This window comes from Triticum aestivum, chromosome 2B (genome assembly GCF_018294505.1).
Source record: "Triticum aestivum cultivar Chinese Spring chromosome 2B, IWGSC CS RefSeq v2.1, whole genome shotgun sequence".
NCBI lineage: Eukaryota > Viridiplantae > Streptophyta > Magnoliopsida > Poales > Poaceae > Triticum > Triticum aestivum.
This window is the reverse complement of record NC_057798.1, coordinates 637,450,044-637,469,123: the sequence shown is the minus strand read 5'-3', so window position 1 is coordinate 637,469,123 and position 19,080 is coordinate 637,450,044. Positions and strand designations below refer to the sequence as shown.

The 19,080-nt window shown below is 42.8% G+C and overlaps 1 pseudogene; it reads right to left on the bottom strand.

The window, feature by feature from the left end:
- Positions 1-723: 723 nt before the first annotated feature.
- Positions 724-1,276, bottom strand: LOC123039345 (glutathione S-transferase TCHQD-like; annotated as a pseudogene).
- Between the last annotated feature and the right edge of the window lie 17,804 nt (positions 1,277-19,080).

Sequence of the window (19,080 nt, the reverse complement as noted above, 5' to 3'; positions counted from 1 at the left end):
TGAATATAGTTTCTTTTATTCAATTTTTGCAATATCACTTGTATTATTTATTCATGAATATAGGTTTGCATCTATGCACCTATGCCTATGGCAAAGCCGTCGACATACATGCCACGTGGTAGCTCCTAGCTGAGGACTATGCCTATGAAAAAGCCGGCATAGTCCTGCCATGTGGCAGCTCCTGGTTGGTCGGACTTAGCGATGGTGCTGTTAGCTGCCGTCTCGTTCTATTTTTTGCCAACGGTTGTACGAAAGCCATCGGCATAGGTAGCTATGCCAATGGCTTTACTATGCCGATGGCCTGACAAGACTACGGCGAGGAGATCGACGCTGACGGGGGTATGCTGACGGTTTCCATCGACATAGGACTATGAGGCCTTCGGCATAGACCCTGATTCCGGTAGTGTTGGGAAGCATACAACAGAGGGAAAAGAAGAATGCAGTGACAATTGGTACACATTATACTTCAGAGATGAGGACAGAGACACATCATATTAGTAAACCAAAACTGTATAAATAGGCCTAGATTATGTAGTTAATACAACATTGGAGTATTCTGTAAGTATTCAACATCTATATTTTGTAGGCTGTACACAACAATGTTGGAGCAGACATGATGTATAGAAAAGAAAACTCTAAGGAACCATCAGCCAGGCCATGCAGGAAAAACACATGATGGTATACTGGTCATGTATTCAGCCTAAACTCACTGTACACATTGCTTCAGCATGGATCAGCTACCCAACACACTGAACCACCATATTTTCGGAACAAGCTTCGGACACAAAGAAAGAACGAGGTCTTGAAGAGAGTATGGTAATTCTTCCACCCGTTGAAGTAGTTCCCAGTTACAACCTTGTAGCTTGGCCTCTGCTTCACCAATGTGTGGTACTCTAGGACCCTGGCACTATAGCTGATGTATGCCTCATGTAGGTCAAGAAGGGTTATGCATGCAAGAATGTCAATGAACATCGAATCAACCGGTGAGAATCACTCAACTCTTCCTCACTCTTCTACATAGTCTCAGAATCCTTCGGTCTATCTATGGTCTCATAAGCATCACGGAGACTGACATGGTACATGCTAGCTAAATCTGGGGCTTCAGCCAACCGAGCAATCAACACCCAAAGTATGAACTTGGAGACAAATGCACGACACCTACTTTAGTGGGGTGGGAGTTAGTGTGAACTGTGAACATCTTAAGATTCCAATAATTGACTTTATGCATCCATTGGAGAACCTCAATATCCACCGGCTGGATTTCACTGCTTAGCATAGAGATAAAGTGCCAAAGTTTAGGAAGAAATTAGAAGGAAGGGCCCTCGGTATTTTCATGTGAATTTCTGATGATAATGATGTTTGAATATTGTGAAGAAAGAGCCCAAAGTGTGTGCTCTAAGTATGAGCTGCTAGCAATTTGGTTAGATTCTACAATAGTAAACTAAGGTGAAGTGTTCTGTCCGTGCTTGGATGTATTCCTTCGATCATGATTTTTCCTAGTAAAATCCAAATGGCAGAGAGCGGGGAGTGATCAATAGAAGTAGGGAGTAATAGGAGGCCCCTGTATACATGATTTTGCGATCACTAGATTGACACGCACAATTCATTTAGTTGAATTGATTGCTTTGCTTGACAACTCAACTGATATAAATGTACGCAGTTGACCTCTCCAGAGAGAATGAAAGGAACTCCATTGACCACTCAACTGATGCAACTATTTAGGTACTTTAGTCCTTTATTTTGGCTTATGCTCATAAGTTTTTCAAATGTGAACCACTAAAGCCAATACCCCTGGCCCAGGGGTGTGACGATGGTCTTAAAAACTAAAAAAAGGCCAATACCCCTTTTGTTCAAGGTTCATCACTCGTGATAAAGTATCATCTTTCCCTCGCGTGCTCATATTTGTTTTGTCATCCTGTTTGAGTTGATCCTCATACTGTAATGTTTTACCATATCATTTGGTTATGCATTTAATTTCTGAATCATGAATCGTGTCTAGGGAAAGTAGCCTTTTGAGGTTTTGATAAAAATCTTGTCTCAAAGGTCCAGTAACAAATATTCACCTAGTAACACCTAAAAGATTAAACCTATGTAATCATCTGATTTGCTTTGTTAAATCTGTGTGGACATTGTGATTTCTGACAGAGCAACTTTTCTGTTATCATTTCCATGTGCAGAATCTACACCTCACGCCTCAACTAGTCACGTCCTTGTGTGAACTCACTATCCACATCGATTCACCATGGGTCATTTAGGTAATACGCTGAACCACCTAGCAGTGGTGGAGCGTGAAGCATATTTTAGGAGGAGACAGATGAGTGTATGAAAAATATATGGTGATCAGAGACATCATAGGTTTTAAAAAAGAGAGAAATACATTAAGTAGATACCAATTACACCCAATCTTTGCATCAACAAGATGCCAGTCCTTGTTTTCCTTTGAAGGAGATGTTTGGAACTCGCCGATGGTCAAATCAAAGAGGAATGATCGCATGTAGAATGGTGACTTTGCGCGAAGACCACTAGGGCCAACCGCCTGTCCAATTATTTTGCGAGACACCCAAGTGATGAGGGTAGAGCCGCAGACCATCGATGCCACACACAGGAAGCAACATGGTGCGAGATTGGGGCCAGCCAGGCCCATGCGGGACTAGATCGAGACTGCCCTACCACCATCACATCTTTGGCTGCTGTCGCCATGCACCACCACAGCAGAACGAGTGGGAACGGGTGCCGCCTCCGCCACGCCTGACAATAACCAACAGTAGCCCCGCCGCCTCCACGTCGCATGGGCTTTGCCCGATGGCACCTCTGGCGACGACGAAGGGAGGGGAGGGGGTGAGGGGAGAGCGCCTCGAGTGCTGGCAGGGGAAGCCCCAGTGCGGCGAGGTGCTGCTACACCGGGGTTGAGTTAGGCTTGGTTTTTCAATTTTCAGGCGTCGGAGAATTAGTAGAGTGATTAACATAAATACAAGCCTATTTGGCAAAAAACATCTAGTAAGGGGGGCCAGGGGCCGGTTTTGTCCCGCTGATGCTCCACGACTGCCACCTAGTATTTTCGGAACAAGTTTCAGACACAAAGGAAGAGCGAGATCCTGAAGAGAGCTCGATACTTCTTCTAGTCGAAAAGTACTTCACAGTTACAACCTTGTGGTTCAGTCACCATCCCTTGGATCAAATCACCCAAGTTGCAATGCGAACATGCACTAAGGTTCGACAATGGGGGAAATAAGTTGCATGTCTAAACAGTACATTAAAAATATTGTTTTATGATCAAATGTAGAATGGAGTTAAGAGTTTGCAAAGCTGTTGATAAATCATTTCACAGTCATGGTTGCTTCTTCCTATCATGTGTTATCTATTTATTTTCTATGCCCATGTGTGACCTCTATACGAACAATTTATGGGATTTAGATCATTTTACATGGTGAATGCTAATTGATGCTAAAAATATATTTAGTCCGAACTCCCTATAGATATCGGTTCGACATGGATTGCCTAAGCAACAAAATGAACCACCTAGTATTTTAGGGACAAGGTTCAGACACAAAGAACGAGGTCCTGAAGATATTTCAGTAATTCTTTCACCCTCCTTCCTAGTTATAACCCCGTAGATCCGAGTGCAGAACCGGGATATAGCACCGGTTCGTAAGGCCCTTTAGCGCCGGTTCTGTAACCGACACTAAAGGGTGGGGACTAAAGGTCCCCCCCTTTAGTCCCAGTTCAACAAGAACCGCCACTAAAGGGCCACCACGTGGCACGAGCCCGCGCCGGGGGCTGGGAGACCTTTAGTACCAGTTGGTAACACCAACCAGTACTAAAAGCTTTATGGGGTTTTGGGTTTATGATTTCTTTTTCTTTTTCTTTTGTGTTTTCCATTTAATTGTTTTTCATTTGGTGGTATTTTACGATACTACATATTGTACACGTTATGCATATATATAAATAGAATTTCTCATAGAACCGATCATATATACACACATACACATACACATCAAATGTCTCGCACCACCATTCACACACATACACATGTATATATACAATTTAGTATATACAATTTCTCCTACATGGAGGCATTACTGCGGTAGCGGGTAATGGAATTCTCCTTTGGGATCTATGACCTGGTCGAGCAAAAATCCCGCTATTTCCTCTTGAATTGCTCGTACGCGATCCATTTGTAGGAGCTTATCCCGCATCTCATCGAACTTTCAAGAAGGAGATCAATATGCATTTATTAGTTGTGTGTATATATATTAGATAATGATGTAAAATTTTTGAATAGTGTTCTGGCAAACGTACCCATAGCTATCTATCAGATGTGCTCCTTTCGGACGCCATCATGCGAATTTTCTTGCAAATGTAGTATGCACATAAATCATTCTCCAACAACTGCTTCCTTGCCTTTACGAGAATAGAATTCAATCAGATAATAATTAATCAGGCATGATAATTAATGGTATTGAAACTAGAATTAAAGAGATGTTAGCTAGCTAGCTAGTACTAGCTACTTAATTAATTATACCTTGGGTCGATACCAAAACAGCTTTTGCTTCCATTGGCCTGGAACCAGTTTGATGAACTTTTCCCAAGCCCTGCCCGCCGGCAAAGAAAATGAATAAAGGAGTTATTAATTAGTTGATATCAGGAAATGACGAACTAAAGAGGCCGGCATATAGTTCAATAATGATTGAAATTACCTGTTGACTATCCCCTTCACGATTTCGTACTGAGCAACTGGTTTAAGTAGTGAGTCCAGTACTTCAAATTTTTCATCTTCAACTTGATTGATTAACAAGATCCAGTGGAAACTGCATGCGCACACGTTTGCATGTATAAATTAAGCGGGCATGTGCATATAACTCATCAACTATACCCTAAACCCTATACATTTATTTATTAACATATAGCTACTAAGCAAAAACAGAACTTGTAGTACAAGACAGTGTGACTCACTCGAAGTTTTAAGGAAGTAGGATATATCGATTGGTATTTAGGCGCTTCAAGAACTCTAGGAAGCTTTTCTCTATTTCATTTCGATAGAATTCCTGTGACCATGTTGTTTGATTAACGGTATTTGGGTCAATGAACCCAATGCCACAGCGTCCAACTTTTTTCATTTCATAGATCTTCATTATGCATAATACCACAAAAAAGAATATGGTGAGGATAATTACAGGTAATGATCAACGAGCACTACAACTAGCTTGAGACTTAAATTACAGAAAGAAATCACTTACCAACAATAGAAACTGATGATAGATTTGTCGAGTGCGTCTTGATTGAATAACTAAAACAGTTCTATAAACTCAACATACAGTGCATTCTCATGGTAGTAATGCTCCGCCTTGACTTTCACCATGAGGGACTCTCGATTGGTAGTCTTGGCAATTTTCATGTACCATTCATGCAATTCATACATTCTCGTTGAGAGCTTCTTGACCTCCTCAGGATTTACCAAAGGTTTGCCGCGGGCATATTTCTGTTTTAGTTCCTGCTCTGTAAAAGTATCCATGGGCTCGAGCTCTAGGAGTTGTTCTACAGTGCATCCGATCTCTGCAGCCTACCTTCTATGATCGTCAGTTATTACCAGATGATCGGGTGTGTAGGTACTCATGTGTGTTGGTACAATGAGTGGGAGGCTCGATTGCACTACCTGTTCTCCCAGCTGGGGAACAATTTTCTCGCTTTTTTTGGCAGCTGCTTGGCTGGAGCTCGAGCTCGACTCCTTCTTTTGTTGTGCTTGATATGCCTTCCTAATTTGGTGCTCATAGTCTGAGTCAACAGGCTTGGGAGCTGGTGGTTGAGTGAAAGGATCGAGAAGAGGTGTCTAGAGGGGGGGGGATTAGACACTAAGTACCAAAAGTTGCAGCTTTTAGTTTCTTTAAGTTTATGTGGGAGTTTTAGCACAATTTTAACAATCACAGTACATATCAAGCAAGCATGCAAAGAGTATATGGGCAGCGGAAAGTAAAGCATGCAACTTGCAAGAATGTAAGGGATGGGATAGGAGTGTGCAAACGCAATTGGAGACACATGTTTTTGTCGTGGTTCCGATAGGTGGTGCTATCGTACATCCACGTTGATGGAGACTTCAACCCACGAAGGGTAACGACTGCACGAGTCCACGGAGGGCTCCACCCAAGAAGGGTCCATGAATAAGCAACCTTGTCTATCCCACCATGGCCGTCGCCCACGAAGGACTTGCCTCACTAGTGGTAGATCTTCACGAAGTAGGCGATCTCCTTGCCCTTACAAACTCCTTGGTTCAACTCCACAATCTTGTCGGAGGCTCCCAAGTGACACCTAGCCAATCTAGGAGACACCACTCTCCAAGAAGTAACAAATGGTGTGTTGATGATGAACTCCTTGCTCTTGTGCTTCAAATGATAGTCTCCCCAACACTCAACTCTCTCTCATACGATTTGGATTTGGTGGAAAGAAGATTTGAGTGGAAAGCAACTTGGGGAAGGCTAGAGATCAAGATTCATATGGTAGGAAAGGAATATCTTTGCCTCAACACAAGTGTAGATGGTTCTCTCTCAGAAAATGTAAGTTGGAAGTGTAGGTTCGTTTTGATGGCTCTCTCCATGAATGAAGAGTGGGTGGAGGGGTATATATAGCCTCCACACAAAATCTAACCGTTACACACAACTTGCCAATCTCGGTGAGACCGAATTGATAAACTCGGTTGGACCGATTTAGCAAATCTAGTGACCGTTAGGATTTTCGGTGGGACCGACATGCAACTCGGTAGGACCAATATGGTTAGGGTTAGGGAATAACGTAATCTTGGTGAGACCGATTACACAAACTCGGTAAGACCGATTTTGGTAATAAGTTAACCAGAGAGTTGGTCAGGTGAACTCGGTGGCACCGATTCGCTCATTTTGGTGAGACCAAAATGTTAGGAAAGGGAAACAGAGAGTTTACATTGCAATCTCGGTGGGACCAATTACACAAACTCGGTGGGACCGATTTGGTAACAGATACATATAGAGAGATTACAATCCCATCTCGGTGAGACCGAGATCCCTATCGGTGAGACTGAACTCGGTGACGCCGGATAGAAAGAATCGGTGGGGCCGAGTTTGACTTTTGGTTTAGGTCATATGTGGATGTGAGAAAGTAGTTGAGGGCTTTGGAGCATATCACTAAGCACTTTTAGCAAGAGCCTCATTAAGCAACATCTCATCCCCTCTTGATAGTATTGGCTTTTCCTATAGACTCAATGTGATCTTTGATCACTAAAATAGAAAATGTAGATACTTGAGCTTGGAGCTTGAGCCAATCCTTCTGTCCTTAGCATCTTGAAGGGGTTCCACATCCTCTAGTCCATGCCACTTCATTGTTGAACTTTTCTGGAACATACTAGGTAAAAGTGTTAGTCCAACAAGAGATATGTTGACATTAATTACCAAAATCACCCAGGGAGCACTTGTGCTTTCAATCTCCCCCTTTTTGGTAATTGATGACAACATACATCAAAGCTTTAGATAAAGATATAGAGAATAACAAGTAAAGCTTTGGAAAGACATGTAACATGCATAGGCTGCCCCTACATGTATGCAATCATGTGAATATGGGATACATGAGCATGTGAAAGCATAAACATGACAGAGTAGGCAATGCGTTACATGTATCTTGGCTATATGCATCAGAGCAAAAGAAGTGAATGTGGGAAAAGTACCTTCATTCTCATGAGTCCTTGCAAACAGTATGTACATCAGCAAGAAATCCTCACACACATGACTATGATGCATATACTTACCTTGTGGTCTTGAGTTGGCTTAGGATGGAATGAACCTGCGTAAACAAGGTTAGATAACATAGATACACTTACTGGACAGAGCAAACAAAAGAAACCACAAGAGAACCAAGTCTGGGATGACATGTAGAGAGTGAGTACTAAGTACCACATTGGATATAGTCATGTCCCCAGAGGTAAAGATGTGCAATGAATTTAGGGATTTCCTTCCCTTAGATGTCTTGCTCCCCCTGAATCTAGCATGGGATACTGGGATAACATAGGGAACAGAAAATCAGAACAAAATCAAAGGTCAAAGAAACAAATGAACAGAGCTAATGCAAATGAGCACATATGAACATGTCTTTCCCCTCTTGAAGACATGTGACTTATCTCCTCTTGAACACCAAGCATCTGGTGTCCTTGATGATTACTCTCTCTCCCTTTGAGTATTCTCTCCCCCTATAGATATGATTAAGCTTTGATGTGATCTCTCTCTCCCCCTTTGACATCAATTTCCAAGAAGGGTTCTTCTGGATTTTTGTCATGATGGGTTTGGTACTTGAGCCACAGAACAAAGCAGCATGTTGAAGGTTATGCTGGTAGAGGACAAGATTCATTGAGTGGACCTGGATCAAAATGAATGCAGAAACAAGTGGCAAGGTGTCTTTCCTGTAGTGAAATCGGTGGCACCGAGTTGTTTGTTTCGGTTGTACCGAAATGTCTCGGTTGGACCGAAGGCATTAGACCGGTGAGACCGAGTTCATCGCAGAGAAAACACTTGTCACCTCAGCTCACTAGACAAATAAGATCGCACAAGGATTTGCAAGGAATTGACTGAAAGATTTGCAATGAATTGGATGCAGAGAATGCAGAACAAATAGAAAAGAAAAGAAATCTAGATGAAGTTGTTTTTGAAAGGGGAAACATATATGCATGAGACAAATGCAAGAGTACATAAAGGAACACAAGAGAACTTCATCTAGAATTGGTCGGCGACAAAGTCACCTATGTTAGAGTATATTGACTTAGGAGTCAAGTGAGATCACTTGATCATAGGTCATACTCATTGTTTAAGCTCAAAATGGGGTTACCATTTTTCGTTTAAGCATCTTGATGTATTCACATCTTGTCGAGTTGCTTTGACCCATGCCTTGGAGTAAAGCTTCTCTAAGATGGAATAACATACCTCAGGTGGTGGTGTTGATCGTGATCATGTAGTTGAACTTATGTGGGTTGCTCAAAGTTGATGTAGCTCATCAAGAGTTGGGAGCACCACTTGGAATTTGAGTTCATCTACCTACATGAGTTAGTTTTGCAAGGAAGAGCACTTGTGTATCCAAAATGGTAATTGTGAAATTCAACATAGAATTTGTCAAAGGATATGTTTGAATGGTTTCGTGCTCCCTTGTCTTCAACCACCATTGTGTAGAGACTTGGTGATGTAGAGATTGCTCAAGATGTGAGTGAGTTGCAATCTCATAGATTTAAATTCATCCAAGTACCTACAAGGGTTAGATAACATGCAAGGTGCAAATATATCCAAGACATAAGATAGTCATCATAAGAGAAATATCAAGGATTAGTCATGGGCTCATGCCTTGCATGCATCAAATGGAGTTCCTACTCCAAGTTTGAAGCATCAATGATGTTCAATTCACCTCTTAACCTGCAAAACACTTTCTCATCAAGTGGTTTAGTGAATATATCAGCTAATTGCTTTTCGGTGCGAACATGCTTAAGATTAATGTCCCCTTTGGCAACATGATCTCGAATGAAATGATGACGAACTTCAATATGCTTAGTTCGAGAATGTTGCACGGGATTGTGAGCAATCTTAATAGCACTTTCATTGTCACAAAGTAATGGAACATTTTTCACATATATCCCATAATCTTTAAGAGTTTGGGTCATCCAAAGTAATTGAGACACACATGAACCAGCGGCAATGTATTCCGCTTCGGCGGTGGATAAGGATACCGAGTTTTGTTTCTTGGAGCACCAAGACACAAGAGATCTACCAAGAAATTGACAAGTGCTCGAAGTGGACTTTCTATCAACCTTGTCACCAGCATAGTCCGAGTCGGAGTAGCCAACAAGATCGAAAGAGGCCCTCTTTGGATACCAAATGCCAAAGTTTGGTGTATGGATTAAGTATCTCACTATCCTTTTCACGGCCTTAAGATGACATTCTTTAGGAGCAGCTTGATATCGTGCACACATGCACACAGTTAGCATAATATCAGGACGTGAAGCACATAGATATAACAATGAACCAATCATAGAGCGATAAAACTTTTGATCAACCGGTTCACCATCTTTGGTCTAATCAAGATGTCGACTAGTAGGCATGGGTGTAGTCATACCTTTGCATTCTTGCATATTGAACTTCTTGAATAAGTCCTTGGTGTACTTTGTTTGAGAGACAAAGGTACCTTCCTTAGTTTGCTTGATTTGCAAACCAAGAAAGAATTTGAGTTCACTCATCATAGACATCTCAAACTTCTCCAACATCAGCTTTCCAAACTTTTCACTAAAATGAGGGTTAGTAGAACCAAATACAATATCATCGACATAAATTTGGCATAAAAATAGTTCTCTATTGACCCTTTTAGTAAAAAGAGTAGAATCAATTTTTCCAATTTCAAAGCCTTTTTCAATAAGGAACTTGGTCAAGCATTTATACCACACTCTAGGAGCTTGTTTGAGATCATAAAGAGCTTTGTGAAGTTTGTAAACATGACCAGGTTCCTTAGGATTAACAAAGCCGGGAGGTTGCTTAACATAGACTTCCTCCTCTATTTCACCATTTAGAAAAGCACTTTTAATGTCCATTTGGTACAAGGTGATATCATGGTGATTAGCATAGGCAAGTAAGATGCGAATGGACTCAAGTCTAGCAACGGGGGCATATGTCTCACCATAGTCCATACCTTCGACTTGAGTGTAGCCTTGGGCGACGAGACGTGCTTTGTTGCGAACTACTTGTCCATCTTCATCTTGCTTGTTGCGAAACACCCATTTGGTACCGATGATGTTGTGGTTGTTGTCGGGCTTCTCAACCATTGTCCAAACTTGATTTCTCTCAAAGTTGTGTAGCTCTTTATGCATGGCATTTATCCAATCTGGATCTTCCAAAGCTTCTTCAACCTTCATAGGTTCAATGCTATAGATGAATGAATAATGTTCACAAAATTTAGCTAAACGAGTTTTTGAGCAAGTGATTATCCCGGTTTGGATGTCATTGTAGATTTGATCGACGGGGTGGTCTTTAGAAATTCTTGCTCAAACTCATGAAAGCTTTTGCTTGGGTCTTGGTTGAACATCTTCTTCGTCTTGTTCTTCTTCTTGGCCTTCTTCATCGTTGGCATTGTCGTTCTCTTGTCGTAGTGGAGAAGGAAGTTGTTGATGTTCATCTTGGTGTACTTCCTCGTTTTCTTCATCTTGGTCTGTCCCACTTGTGGATGCTTCCGTATCAACTCTTGGTTCACCTTGTCGTGAGGTAGAAGCTTCCACTTGGACAGACGAGGTACTCTCCTTCACCTCCATTGGACGAATCTTGCCAATAGACAAGTCTTGGATTGCTTCCGAGGGGTCTTTGTCTCCTACATCAATTGGTAATTGTTCTACTTGCGAGCCGTTAGATTCATCAAACTTCACATCTACCGTTTCTTCAACCTTTCGGGTGAAATTTTTGTAGACACAGTATGTGTGAGAGTTTGAGCCATAACCAAGTAGGAAACCTTCATGAGACTTAGGAGCAAATTTTGAACGACGATGCTTATCAAGAATGTAGCACTTTGAGCCGAATACTCGAAAGTATCCAACTTGGGGTTTGTTACAGGTGAGGAGTTCGTATGTCGTCTTGTCGACTAGCTTGTGAAGATACAAGCGATTTGTTGCATGACAAGCTGTCTCAACCGCTTCCGCCCAAAAGTGCTTCGGCATCTTTTACTCATCAAACATCATTCTCGCCATTTCGATGAGCGTCCGGTTCTTCCTCTCAACAACTCCATTTTGTTGAGGTATGTACGTAGCCGAGAACTTATGTGAGATCCCTTCTTCATCAAGAAAGGTATCCACATTTGCGTTCTTGAACTCCGTTTCGTTGTCGCTGCAAACCTTCTTGATCTTCACTTGAAATTGATTTTGAGCTTTCCTAGCGAAGTTTTTGAAGATCTTTTGGACCATTTTATGATTATCTCTATGAAACACTTGTCAATCTACTTCAGTGAATAGGACATTGAAACCGAAATCAGCAAGTCTAGATACTGAAAGTAAGCTGTAGCCAAGAGATTCAACGAGCATAACATTTTGAATGGAGCTATCATGTGAGATGTCCACCTTACCGAAGCAAACCACCTTACCCTTTGAGTTGTCACCGAAAGTGACATACTTTCGAGGACCATCATTTTCAGCAAGCTCACGAAACATGTCTTTATCTCCGGTCATGTGATTGGTACACCCACTATCAAGAACCCATTCCTTTCCTCCTGCCATATATCCCCGAAGATTCACCATAAGACCAAAGTGTCTCATTGCATCATCAAGATCAAAGTCACTATCATCATCCTCATCATAGTATCCATGTTCAACATCGTCATGTGGTGGATCAAATCCTAGAGAGGGTGATTCGTTAGAGTGAGTTTGACATCTTCTTTATGAATTTTAATAGCTTCGGAAATAATATCACTAATGATTCCAACATTCCCTTTGGCACACATAGGGTTTGTAAGCTCAAATTGACAATCACCAAACATAGGATCACTGGAATTCATCTTACTCAAGGCAATAGACTTATGGAGAATTTCATCTAGATTTTTCAAGGAATAATTTGGAAAACGTTCTTCAAGAAATTTCCATATGGTGTAGGCACACTTAAGAGTAGGCAAACATCCATTCAAGTTTCTAGGCAAGCCTCTAGTGATAAGTTCAACAGTTCTAAGATTGCGAATCATGTCAATTGACTCATCAAGGGTAGGATGCATAGGATCAACGTGAGGTGCACAAGGACTAGAAATGTACTTGTTCAAATGATATTGATTGAAAATCACAAGCATCTCATTTTTCCACTCATGAAAATACTCTCCATCAAGTATAGGCACTCTATGTCTAAGACTCCTAATAGTAGACTCATCCGTCTTCCTCCAATGGTGTTTAAACCAAAGCAATGGAGACCAATGCTCTAATACCAATTGAAAGGATCGAGAAGAGGTGTCTAGAGGGGGGGATTAGACACTAAGTACCAAAAGTTACAGTTTTTAGTTTCTTTAAGTCTATGTGGAGTTTTAGCACAATTTTAACAATAACAATACATATCAAGCAAGCATGCAAAGAGTATATGGGTAGCAGAAAGTAAAGCATGCAACTTACAAGAATGTAAGGGATGGGACAGGAGTGTGCAAACGCAATTGGAGACACGGATGTTTTTGTCGTGGTTCCGATAGGTGGTGCTATCATACATCCACGTTGATGGAGACTTCAACCCACGAAGGGTAACGGATGCACGAGTCCACGGAGGGCTCCACCCAAGAAGGGTCCACGAAGAAGCAACCTTGTCTATCCAACCATGGCCGTCGCCCATGAAGGACTTGCCTCACTAGTGGTAGATCTTCACGAAGTAGGCGATATCCTTGCCCTTACAAACTCCTTGGTTCAACTCCATAATCTTGTCGGAGGCTCCCAAGTGACACCTAGCCAATCTAGGAGACACCACTCTCCAATAAGTAAAAAATGGTGTGTTGATGATGAACTCCTTGCTCTTGTGCTTCAAATGATAGTATCCCCAACACTCAACTCTCTCTCATAGGATTTGGATTTGGTGGAAAGAAGATTTGAGTGGAAAGCAACTTGGGGAAGGATAGAGATCAAGATTCATATGGTAGGAATGGAATATCTTGGCCTCAACACAAGTGTAGGTGGTTCTCTCTCAGAAAATGTAAGTTGGAAGTGTAGGTTCGTTCTGATGGCTCTCTCGATGAATTAAGAGTGGGTGGAGGGGTATATATAGCCTCCACACAAAATCTAACCGTTACACACAACTTGCCAATCTCGGTGGGACCAAATTTATAAACTCGGTCGGACCGATTCAGCAAATCTAGTGACCGTTAGGATTTAGACATGCAACTCGGTAGGACCGATATGGTTAGGGTTAGGGAATAACGTAATCTTGGTGAGACCGATTACACAAACGCGGTAAGACCGATTTTGGTAATAAGCTAACTAGAGAGTTGGTCAGGTGAACTCGGTGGGACCGATTCGCTCATTTCGGTGAGACCGAAATGTTACGAAAGGGAAACAGAGAGTTTACATTGCAATCTTGGTGGGACCGATTACTCAAACTCGGTGAGACCGATTTGGTAATAGATACATATAGAGAGATTACAATCCCATCTCGGTGAGTCCGAGATCCCTATCGGTGAGACTGAACTCGGTGACGCCGGATAGAAAGAATCGGTGGGGCCGAGTTTGACTTTTGGTTTAGGTCATATGTGGATGTGAAAAAGTAGTTGAGGGCTTTGGAGCATATCACTAAGCACTTTGAGAAAGAGCCTTATTAAGCAACACCTCATCCCCTCTTGATAGTATTGGCTTTTCCTATAGACTCAATGTGATCTTTGATCAGTAAAATAGAAAATGTAGAGTCTTGAGCTTGGATCTTGAGCCAATCCTTCTGTCCTTAGCATCTTGAAGGGGTTCCACATCCTCTAGTCCATGCCACTTCATTGTTGGACTTTTATGGAACATACTAGGTAAAAGTGTTAGTCCAACAAGAGATATGTTGACATTAATTACCAAAATCACCCAGGGAGCACTTGTGCTTTCAATCTCCCCCTTTTTGGTAATTGATGAAAACATACATCAAAGCTTTAGATAAAGATATAGAGAATAACAAGTAAAGCTTTGGAAAGACATGTAACATGCATAGGCTCCCCCTACATGTATGCAATCATGTGAATATGGGATACAGGAGCATGTGAAAGCATAAACATGACAGAGTAGGCAATGCATTACCTGTATCTTGGCTATATGCATCAGAGCAAAAGAAGTGACTGTGGGAAAAGTACCTTCATGCTCATGAGTCCTTCTTGCAAACAGTATGTACATCAGTAAGAAATCCTCACACACATGACTGTGATGCATATACTTACCTTGTGGTCTTGAGTTGGCTTAGGATGGAATGAACCTGCGTACATACTGTGGGACCGATTCGCTCATTTCGGTGAGACCGAAATGTTACAAAAGGGAAACAGAGAGTTTACATTGCAATCTCGGTGGAACCGATTACTCAAACTCGGTGAGACCGATTTGGTAATAGATACATATAGAGAGATTACAATCCCATCTCGGTGAGACCGATTTGCTTTGGGTTTGTGGCAGTGGCTGTAACATCTGAACTCGGTGGCGCCGGATAGAAAGAATCGGTGGGGCCGAGTTTGACTTTTGGTTTAGGTCATATGTGTATGTGAGAAAGTAGTTGAGGGCTTTGGAGCATATCACTAAGCACTTTGAGCAAGAGCCTCATTAAGCAACACCTCATCTCCTCTTGATAGTATTGGCTTTTCCTATATACTCAATGTGATCTTTGATCACTAAAATAGAAAATGTAGAGTCTTGAGCTTGGAGCTTGAGCCAATCCTTTTGTCCTTAGCATCTTGAAGGGGTTCCACATCCTCTAGTCCATGCCACTTCATTGTTGAACTTTTCTGGAACATACTAGGTAAAAGTGTTAGTCCAAGTAGAGATATGCTGACATTAATTACCAAAATCACCCAGGGAGCACTTGTGCTTTCATTGAGCCATATGAATAAAGTGGTCAATGGCATGCTCAGGCACTTTCTCCTTTGGCGGCGGTGGCGGTTTCGGTCCAAAATGGGCGTCCAATTCTCTCCTGCATTCGACTTTGTTTTCCTCTTTGGTCATGTCGTAAGGCCTCTTCGAAAGAGGCGCGAGGCTTGGACCAAATTGGAATCTCTTGCCTCCTGTACTTGTACCGCTAGCGGCCATAGCTGTGGCGGCTCTGTTTCACTATTGCTTAGGTGGCAGAGCCCGCTGAGGCAGCGGAGACGGCTTAGACGGTGCCTGACTTGGAGGAGAACTGGACTGACGCGGTGCCGGACTTGGAGGAGGAGGAGTGGCCTTATGCGTTGGCGGACTTGGAGGAGTAGGAGTCTGTAGAGGTGGTGGCTGACTTGGAGGAGCTGGAGTCGACTGCTGACGCGGTGGCGGACTTGGAGGAGGAGCCGACTAACGCGGTGTCGGTGGCCTTGGAAAGATGATGCAATCCTTTCTCCATAGAGCGATACGATGTAATGCCTTTCCTAGTGTGTGCTCGTCGTCACCTCCAGGAATATCAAGCTATAGCCCCCAATATTCTGCCACCACTTCATCAACCGTGACACGAGCATAGGCAGCTGGTATCGGATTGCAATGGAAGGTTACTTCAGGGGGATTTGTATAAGAAACGCCATCCACCAACTTGATGGATATGTTCTTAATTTGGAGTGTAGCTCACAATTAGTGTTATCAATGATGTCATCCACAAGGTATCTATCCAGCAGTAGTGCCTTATCACCCGGTGCGGAACCCACACTGCTTCTCGGCATGGATGGGACGGTGCTATCCAATGCTGGATCCTCTAGCTCCTACCGCTACTGAGACCCCCTTCCCTGGCTGATTTCGTTGATTTGCTGCTGCTGCTGCTAGAATTGGAGTGCCAACTCCGCGTGCGCTGATTCTAGGCCTTTATGGCATTCTGCTTCCTGCTTCCTCTGCTCCTCCTCCAGCTTCCTCCTCTTCTCCTCCTCCATCTTCTTTCTCATACGGCTTCTGTAGTTGGCGTTCCAGTCCGCAAACCCCTCATACCACGGAACAACGCCTTTGCCTTGTGTTCTTCCCGGGTGTTCAGGATTTCCCAGGGCACACGTAAGCTCGTTGTTCTCTCCGTTGGGTGTGAACACCCTCGTTCGAGCCTCTTCTATTGCAAAAAGTAAATTGAGGTCGGCTCCTTTAAGACTTTCCTTCTTCAAACCTGGCATGTCTTAGGGTCCAACGCTCACCCATACGCATAGAACCAAGTCCTGCTCCTAGGGGGGCATCTCAATGTAATTAGACTGACCCCTGCATCCACCATCTCTTGCTCAGCCTTATCCCACTTAGGCCGGGCCACCGCGCAGCCACCTGCCCTAGCCTATGGTAATGCTCCTTTTTCGCGACATTGATCATGTTTATTCTCTACCATTCCTTAGCTAATTCTGATTCCTTGAATTTCACAAAAGCTGGCCAGTGATATCTTTGCTTCACCAGTGTTCCCGTGAATTCTTGAGTCTTCTTTCCTCCTTGGACGTACTTGGCCCATGTAGTTTTCTTGTGGTTGTTGAATGCAACACCATCTTCCTAAGAGCAGCGTCTTTGACTTTGTGCACATCTGCGTCTGTGAAATGATCTGGTAGGGTGAAATGTGACATGAGAGATTCCCAAAGCAGTTTTTTTCCCTTTCATCAACAAAAGTAAGATCTGGATGTTGCTTTGCTGTCTTTTTCCATTACTGAATGGAGATCGGGATTTGGTCCTTCACAAGAACTCCGCACTGACAAATGAACTTTCCTGCATTCTTCTTAGGCTCGATCGGTTCGCCGTTAGGTTTGATGGCATCGATGTTGTACTTTACGCCTTCCTTCAACTTTTTGGTCGGGCCTCGCACTGTCCTTCTGCCTTCTCCTAATTTGCTTGAACCAGAGGGCTGAAAGAAGAAAGATCGGTTCGTTTATATATATATATATAGATATATAATCATTTAAAACACGTGATGATCACCAGATGCCTGATTCTATAAACATACCTCGCCGATATTTGCTATTTCAGGATCATTGCTACCTCTTGAGCACTGCGTTGGTTTTCCCTTGAAGAGGAAAGGGTGATGCAGCAAAGTAGCGTAGGTATTTCCCTCAGTTTTTGAGAACCAAGGTATCAATCCAGTACGAGGCTCCACGCAAGTCCCTCATACCTACACAAACAAAACAAGAACCTCGCAACCAACACGATAAAGGGGTTGTCAATCCCTTCACGGCCACTTGCGAAAGTGAGATCTGATAGAGAAAATAACATAAGATAAATATTTTTGGTATTTTTATGATATAGATTGGAAAGTAAATATTGCAAAATAAAGTAGATCAGAAACTTATATGATGGAAGATAGACCCGGGGGCCATAGGTTTCACTAGTGGCTTCTCTCAAGATAGCATAAGTCTTACGGTGGGTGAACAAATTATTGTCGAGCAATTGATAGAAAAGTGCATAGTTATGAGAATATCTAGGCAGGATCATGTGTATAGGCATCACGTCCGCAACAAGTAGACCGACTCCTGCTTTCATCTACTACTATTACTCCACACATCGACCGCTATCCAGCATGCATCTAGAGTATTAAGTTCATAAGAACAAAGTAACGCATTAGGCAAGATGACACGATGTAGAGCGATAACCTCAAGCAATATGATATAAACTCCATCTTTTTATCCTCGATGGCAACAATACAATACGTGCCTTGCTGCCCCTGCTGTCACTTGGAAAGGACACCGCAAGATTGTACCCAAAGCTAAGCACTTCTCCCATTGCAAGAAAGATCAATCTAGTAGGCCAAACCAAACTGATAATTCGAAGAGACTTGCAAATATAACCAATCATACATAAAAGAATTCAGAGGAGATTCAAATATTTCTCATAGATAAACTTGATCATAAACCCACAATTCATAGGATCTCGACAAACACACCGCAAAAAGGGTTACATCGAATAGATCTCCAAGAAGATCGAGAAGAACTTTGTATTGAGATTCAAAGAGAGAGAAGAATCCATCTATCTAATAACTATGGACCCGAAGGTCTATGGTAAACTACTCACAACTCATCGGGGAGGCCTTGGCGATGATGTAGAAGCCCTCCGTGATCGATTCCCCCTCCGGCGGAGCGCCGGAAAAGGCTCCAAGATGGGATCTCACGGGTACAGAACGTTGCGGCGGTGGAAATAGGTTTTCGTGGTGCCCCTAGTTGTTTTCAGGGTACGTAGATATATATAGGCGAAGGAGGTCGGTCAGGGGAGCCACGAGGGGCCCACAAGGGTGGGGGCGCGCCCTCCTGCCTCGTGGCCGCCTCAGCTGCTTCTTGACGTCCACTCCAAGTCTCCTGGATTGCGTTTGTTCCAAAAAGATATCTCCTGAAGGTTTCATTTCGTTTGGACTCCGTTTGGACTCCGTTTGATATTCCTTTTCTTCGAAACACTGAAATAGGCAAAAAAATAGCAATTTGGGCTCGGCCTCCGGTTAATAGGTTAGTCCC